This window comes from Amblyomma americanum, chromosome 5, assembly GCF_052857255.1.
Source record: "Amblyomma americanum isolate KBUSLIRL-KWMA chromosome 5, ASM5285725v1, whole genome shotgun sequence".
In the NCBI taxonomy this organism is placed as follows: Eukaryota; Metazoa; Arthropoda; class Arachnida; order Ixodida; family Ixodidae; genus Amblyomma; species Amblyomma americanum.
In genome coordinates, this window is record NC_135501.1 from 185,980,360 (window position 1) to 185,987,763 (window position 7,404).

Sequence of the window (7,404 nt, forward strand, 5' to 3'; positions counted from 1 at the left end):
TACAGTTACCACGGCTCTCCTTCAATCATAGCCCTTATAAAAGTGGTCTATAGCCCTCTATTGCCTTCCTATAAATATTTGCTTTTTTCTATTCATAACCTATTGACTGCCTATAAACAAAAATCCACTGAAAGTGTATGAGGATAAATTTATAGATTGTTTATAGGATGTCTATAGGATTTGTATTGCATATATAGACTAGTCTATAGGATTTGCAGTGCCTATAGACTTGTCTATAGGATTTTTGCTGCCTATAGACTAGATTATAGGATTTGTTTACGGACTGCATAGACAGAACTGTATAGACTCTCTATAGACTGGCCAAAAATTTTCGTAAAGGAGCCTTCTGCTCCTCGTTTTCTACGGCGACCGCAGGCCGAAAGTCTAAAACCTTGCAGCTACGTGACCAAAGCGCCTAACGTGCGCTTAACTTGGCTATCCCTGGAGTTCAGCGAAGAGTAAGGACGCTTGCTAAACGTCTGAGGCTCGTCCATGGCAGCTCCGTTACACGCTGTCGACAGCCGTTCTATATATACTCACACGACTACGTGGCTATGACGTGGCATCACATGGTCTTACGACACCCCCATCGGATGTCATCACGTGACTTCACATTACCACATCAGGTGCCCTTAAGGTAAAAGGTCAACCCGAAGGTCACCCAATGTCAAAGGTCGGATTTCAAGGGTCAAAGGTCAACTAAAGGTCATGGGTCAAGGTCAGCGGTCAAGGCTTCAACACCATAACTGTACCACGTATGGTCATACACGGCTAATGTGGTTGGGCTCAAGGTCGTTTAAGGTCATTCTCCGGCCTACGCGACGACTGCCTTACCTAGCGCAGTGAAGCTTTTCGCTTCGAAACAGTCAGCGGCGTTTTATGCGCCGTCAACAAATGGCACTCTATTCAGACTGCACTCATCCTCGCCTAAAACTGAGATGATGGTTTGGTTTGGTTTATGAGGGTTTAACGTCCCAAAGCGACTCAGGCTATGAGGGACGCCGTAGTGAAGGGCTCCGGAAATTTCGACCACCCGAGGTTCTTTAACGCGCACTGACATCGCACAGTACACGGGCCTCTAGAATTTCGCCTCCATCAAAATTCGACCGCCGCGGCCGAGATCGAACCGCGTCTTTCGGGCCAGCAGCCAAGCGCCATAACCACTCAGCCACCGCGGCGGCCTAAAACAAAGACGAAACTTTGTAAGACGCCCGCAGCGTGCTTATACGACCGTCTGCGTTCTGTTCCTTGCAGGACTGCTACGACGACAGGTGTCCACCCTGGTGCGATTGTCCAGGCTGGTTTCGTCAGTATATCTCCATGCGCTGCCTCGAAAAATGAGACGTCAAGAAGAGCCTCCACTTTCCAGCAAAATAAACAAACCAGATTCGAGTTGCGAAGGTCCTCTGTCCTTCTTGCCTTTCACTGTTAGATGTCGCTACACTCGAGACTGTATACGACTGCTTAAACTGTGTCCCAACACTTGTGACTGCGTATCGTGAGCTTCAAAGTTGCTTATAGCTGTATTTCAAACGCTAGAAATGTTCACGGTGCTTCAAAATAACTTTATACCTGCTACAAACAGAAATTAGCGGAGATGAATTCGATTGATGCGGAGGAATCACTAAAGCATTCTTCTTTCACTCGCCAATCTATTCCAGTTCTGACTTTATTAAAATCATGATTCTATTCTAACTCTGAGTCCATTTCCTTTCGCTCCCAAACTATTCCAATTCTGAATCTATTCCAACTCCGACCACGCAACTACGCCACACAGGACGCAGTGTTAGATTGTAGCAAGTATTCATACCACTACCGGCGGAGCGAGCGAAGGAGTGCGAGAGTGAAAGGAAGAGGATAAGGCAGGAAAGAGGGAGAGGATAAATGGAAGAAAAGGGAGCGAGGTGAGGCAAGAGCTGAGGTGGGAAGAAGGGGAACTGGAGTGAAAGAAACTAGCGCTTTCTTCGGAGCCAGCGCCATCGAAGCGAGGGAAGACGTGCGAGATGAAAAGACTGAGGAGGAACGCGCCAATAGCGCCCCTAGCGGGAGCTCCAGTGTTTTCAGGCTTACCTTGTCTCTCTGGGACTCTCGGTTTCATCCACAAAGATTGAGGCTCTACTCGTCCACCCTAGAGGCACACTATTCAGAATGCTTCGCCTCAATGATGCCTGCTTCACTTCGATGTTAAATGCGTACTATTCGCGTTGTTAGGCACTCGACACTCATTGGGATCTGGTACAGGAAATCATGACACCGGATGCCAAAATACTTCGCTGTCCTTTTCTAGACACATCAAACGCGGCGTACTACTGGGGACAAACGTTTCCGGGACGCGAGTTCCAGGAAAAACGTTTATTGTAGCTCCACCTCACTACCCAGTCGCCTGATAATGTATGAAGGCATTAAAGGCCTAAATGCTCCTTCCTCTTTTCGCAATATCAGGCGACTGTGTAACGATAAACGATAGACTGCGTACAATAAACGTTTTTCCTAGAACTCGCGTCCCGCAAACTTTTGTCCCCAGTATGCGAAGACATCTCCTTCCTTTCTAAGAGGAAGATCATGGGAACTGATACCGTGTGACTGCGGAGTTCCAGAGCGTCGTCGGAGGTTAGGATTGTGGCATCTCCACCAAGTGCGGAGAGGATCAGTCACGGCGACCAACACAGGCATCAGTCAGCTAGGGCGCAGCAGGACAGAACAGCCAGCCGGCGGCAGCAGCATCAGCACGAGACTATCACCCTGGCTATCAGTGACGGCGACAAAGGGCATGAGTGGTCATCTTCTTACACCTTACATATATCTCGCCCAATCTTGTGTGCGCGTATAATCAATAAATTTCAATTTTCTTTCTGTATGGTCCTACCATACGAACTGTGGGGCTCAATATACGGCCCCTTTTTATCGATTAAACTGCGCGAGTTGGAGAAAATTCCGGCGGTATCGAGCGCCTTGGTAGCGCTGTTGGGGCGAGGTCACGCTATCGGCGGCCAACAGGAGCCGTTGAGATGGACACGGAAGACAGGGCGGCACCTTGCCACCCTTATAAAAATGGTCTGTAGATGGTCTACAGACTTCTTATGGACTCTATTGCCTTCCTATAGATATTTATTTTCCTCTATTCATAGTCTACAGACAGTCTATAGACAAAAGTCTACTAAAAGTATATGGTCATAAATCTATAGATTGTCTACAGACTGTTTATAGCATTTGTATTGCCAATGGACTGATCTCTATGGTTTGTCTAAAAAGAGTATAAATACTTTATAGACAGAAGTCTATGGACAGTCTAAAGACTGCCTAAAGAAATTTCTGTAAGGGGAAGGAAGAAGACAGATTATGGAAGCGGCGTTTCTGAAGATGAAATAACTGTTTAGGCATGAGTGGCTGCTACGCGAGCAGCCTGGTAAGCGAGCAACATGACGCCAAAGTATATCTGTGATCGGCGCCGCAAAGCAGGCGAGAGTGCCCGAGATAACACGACTGACGAAGTTCGCGAAACACGCAATGCATGGGCGGCAGCTGCAACAGCCGCGTGGGTCAGAAATTCAAAAGCGATGGAGAGATCATTTCGCCTTTCACAATCGTCCTTCGGTTAGATCTTGTTCTTTACTACCGACGCTAGAGCCAAAATCTCCTTCAGTTACGTTCATAGCGTTAGGCGGACCAGTTGCGGCTCTAGCGGAGGTTTCTCCAATTAGCCAGGACGGAAGTTGCTTTCGCGCTTCCTCCTTCTGGTTCAACCCTTACTGCATATAGTTAGGGTATATGGTCCCACTACATACTCTTACCCTTACTGTGGGCACAAATTTTCCTCTGTGTAGTCGGCAGGAGAGCGGGTGAAATCATGTCTGAAGGGGAAAGAAGTTTGTTCTTGACATCCTTAAACATGCCGTCTCACTTTGGCCAGCTTATAAGCCGAAGCACAAGGCTCTCCCGTTAGGTTCTACCTTTCTTGCGTATACTCTGTGCCAAACTTGTTCGCAAGTTCAAAGCATAGGCTCCCTGTTGGCTGAGTCTGCGCTTTCCAGAATCGGCGCCTGGCTTTCATTTTGCTGTTTTTGAAAGTCTTTCAATATTTGTATTCCTGTTCCCGTTGCACTAACCTGAGCTCGTTTTCGAGTTCTTGTGCTTTGAGAGCTGCTCACTCGGAAGAAAGGTGTGTGTGTGCGCGCGCGCATGTGTTTGCGTGCGTCTTTGCATGAGGGGGGGGGGGGGGGGGGGGCTTTTAGAGGCTTTCTCGACAGCAGCTGGCGTATCCTTCAGTAACCGCAGCTGTGAAGCGAACACCTAACAATCTTTTTCAAGAGGTTTAACTCCGCCGGTTTGCACGGGCCATAAACGATGGCTATAGAGGGCTCATGCGTCGGTATGGAGGCTCCTTTTCGCAGCTAATGACCAGAAACTTCCTCAAGGGGTACAACATCATGATTCTTACGCTGGTGTGTGTGGCTGCAATTGCGACTTGGTGAGTGATAACACTGGTGATAAGCTATGTAGGCTGTTTCCGCTATCTGTCGACTGTGTGTGGCAAAACTTCGGTCGCCGTTTTCTGTTGATGTGTCCACACAACCTCGCTGTATAAGCCGCGTGCCTTTCGATTTGTGAGTAAACACTACAAAGATTCGCAGCAATATAACCGGTTCGACTGTTAAGCGTAGCTACTAATCTGTTTAGAGAAAATGGGCAGATAAGTTTCCGAGTTCGAACAGACGAGCAAACCTCTGAAAACTTTTTTTTTCTTATTCCAGTGCCGGAGCTATGCAAAATACAACCAAACTTCACTCGCTTGGAATGGTGTTTGAAGGGCGTAGACCTTGCAAAACTTATGTAAGTACTGATATTCTGAGCTTATTAGTGCTGCGAAGATAGTAACGAGTGTATTATTTTTTTTCTTACAATTTTTTTCAATATGGGTTGTTTGTGCTTCATGGTGATAGTGCTACAACGTTTAATGAAACCACCGTCTGAAATTTTCCTGGCACGGGGCGGTCTAACGGGTGCATGAACAGTGTCGTTTCTCTCATGGAATGAAAAAAAAAATCTAATCAAGTACAGTTGTAGCAGACCATTTACGGCCGGTTTGTGTAGACTCGAAACACTGGCTATGAATATGAAACATTTTCAAAAACCATTCGTCGATCCTAACTGTGGGCTGTCTGCTTTCCTGAAGCTCAAATCATTCTTTGCTGGGCGCTTGCGCTATCATGAAACACGCTAGGGAAGATAGCGTCAATGAAATCAATATCAAATCATGTAGCGACAGCCAAACGGTATTCACTGCAGACTTTTGTACCGTTAACATTTGCAGCTAAACGGTTTTACTAGAACCACCACTGGCTTTTTCATTGACCCACCAGTCATCACTCGGAAGTGGCCTCAGTACCGAGAATTGCTTCCTCGGCCAGGGTGTCCGATATGTAAACACGAGGACATTGAGGCCGACATTCATCACTTACTGTAGGACTGCCCAGCTCTCAAGCCTACAAGGATCCGGCACTTGATGGTAGCAGGTCTTTCACCAAGCAACCCTGCTTCATACATTGTCTGGACGCGGGGACCTTACCATCGTTCTCTACTGGACTTCATCAAATCAGCTGACCTTTTTCCATTAGTTTAATCTCTACTACATCATTCATCACACCTTCACCCATCATTGATGCCCTGGGGCAATAAATTCCGCTTTAACAAAAATAGCCACTTAACACGACGTCATGGCCTGTAAATTTCCGGCTTCGGTAATGATGCTTTGTGTACCTTCCTTTTCTTTCTTTCAGCACTTTTTCACTGCCTGCGTATCTATAACCTCGAGATTCATGCAGCCACTCGGCGTGGTACCGTTACCACATCTCTCCTTTCCTCATAGCCCTTATAAAAATGGTCTATAGACTTCCTATAGACTCTATTCCCTCCCTCTAAATATTTTATTATGTCTATTCGTACTGTATATACTATTTATAAACAAAAGTCTATTCAATTAAAAGTGTATCGCCATTAATATATAGATTGCCTACAGGCTGTCTATAGGGTTCCTCCTCCTCCTCCTCCTGCAGCCACGGACCATAGGGTATTTCAGTTTGGTGTGGATCAGCAGCGAACGTACAGGTTCGGTCAAAAGTTACCAGGTCACAGGGTCTGCTTTGAAGCGTTATATATATATATATATATATATATATATATATATATATATATATATATATATATATATATATATATATATATATATATATAGTCGGGCGCTTAACACCACTATTTCAATCGAACAGGGTTACACAAGGCGAAAACGATGCATCTCCTACCCTGTACAGATATTTTCAGCTTTGAGAATTACATAAATGACCAGCCACATGGCTCGAAAGCAGACGCTGTGGCCTGGAAACTTTTCACCAGCTATGTAGCGCCGCAAAATTTGGCGTGAGCGAGGAGTCGCCAGTGTTCGGAGCCCAGATAACTACACGGTGTGCTCCTCAACTGTGGTTGAAGCTTTTCCCAAATGTACAAAAGAAATTACCAGCTGTGTTTCATGCGCCGTCCACAAACGGCGCTATATTCAGACGGTATACTAATCCTCGCCTAACATCGACAAGAAACTTGGTTAGACGCCGGCAGCGTGCTTATATGACAGCGCACGTATTGCTCCTTCCAGGTTTGCTGGCGCGACCATTGCCCAAGGCATTGCAAATGTCCCAGCTGGTTCGGTCAGCTTATCACCATGGCCTGCCTCGAGAAATGAGACGTCTAGAAGAGCCTCCACTTTCCAGCAAAATAAAAAAACACACGAGTTACGATTGCCGCAGGCACTCTGCCCTCCTTCCGTTTTATTGTTAGATGTCTCTACACTCAAGGCTATCATCATCATCATCATCATCATCATCATCATCATCATCATGAGCCTGACTACACCCACTGCAGGGCAAAGGCCTCTCCCATGTCTTTCTAATTAAACCTGTCCTTTGCCAGCTGCGCCCACCCTATGCCTGCCAACTTCTTAATCTCATCCGCCCACCTAACGTTCTGCCGCCCCCTGTTACGCTTTCCTTTAGTTGGAATTCACTCCGTTACCCTTAAGGACCAGCCGCAAGGCTAGGCCTATTTTATGCAGAAATAAAGACGTATAAAAAAAAAGACCAGCGGTTATCTTGCCTTCGCATTACATGCCCTGTCCAAGCTCATTTTCTTCCTCTTGATTTCGACTAGGGTGTCATCAACCCGCGTTTGTTCTCTCACCCGCTAATGAACGTTCCTTTGGACGACGTCTCTTGCGTCGTGTATTCCCTGAGGGAACACCGACTCAGCGACCAACTATGACAATAATATTCGTAAAGCTTTTGGAAAACACTGGCATTATTGGAACAGCGGTAAAGACACATTTTTTTTTTCAATGAAGCGACTCCAGTGGTGCAT

At 46.4% G+C, this 7,404-nt stretch overlaps 1 long non-coding RNA gene across 1 annotated transcript; it reads left to right on the forward strand.

Moving 5' to 3' along the window:
- Positions 1 to 4,289: 4,289 nt before the first annotated feature.
- LOC144135435 (uncharacterized) lies at positions 4,290 to 6,791 on the forward strand. The gene is made up of 3 exons (XR_013315498.1): positions 4,290 to 4,468; positions 4,752 to 4,830; positions 6,647 to 6,791. It is a non-coding gene; the product is annotated as an uncharacterized LOC144135435 (long non-coding RNA).
- The last annotated feature ends 613 nt before the right edge of the window (positions 6,792 to 7,404 follow it).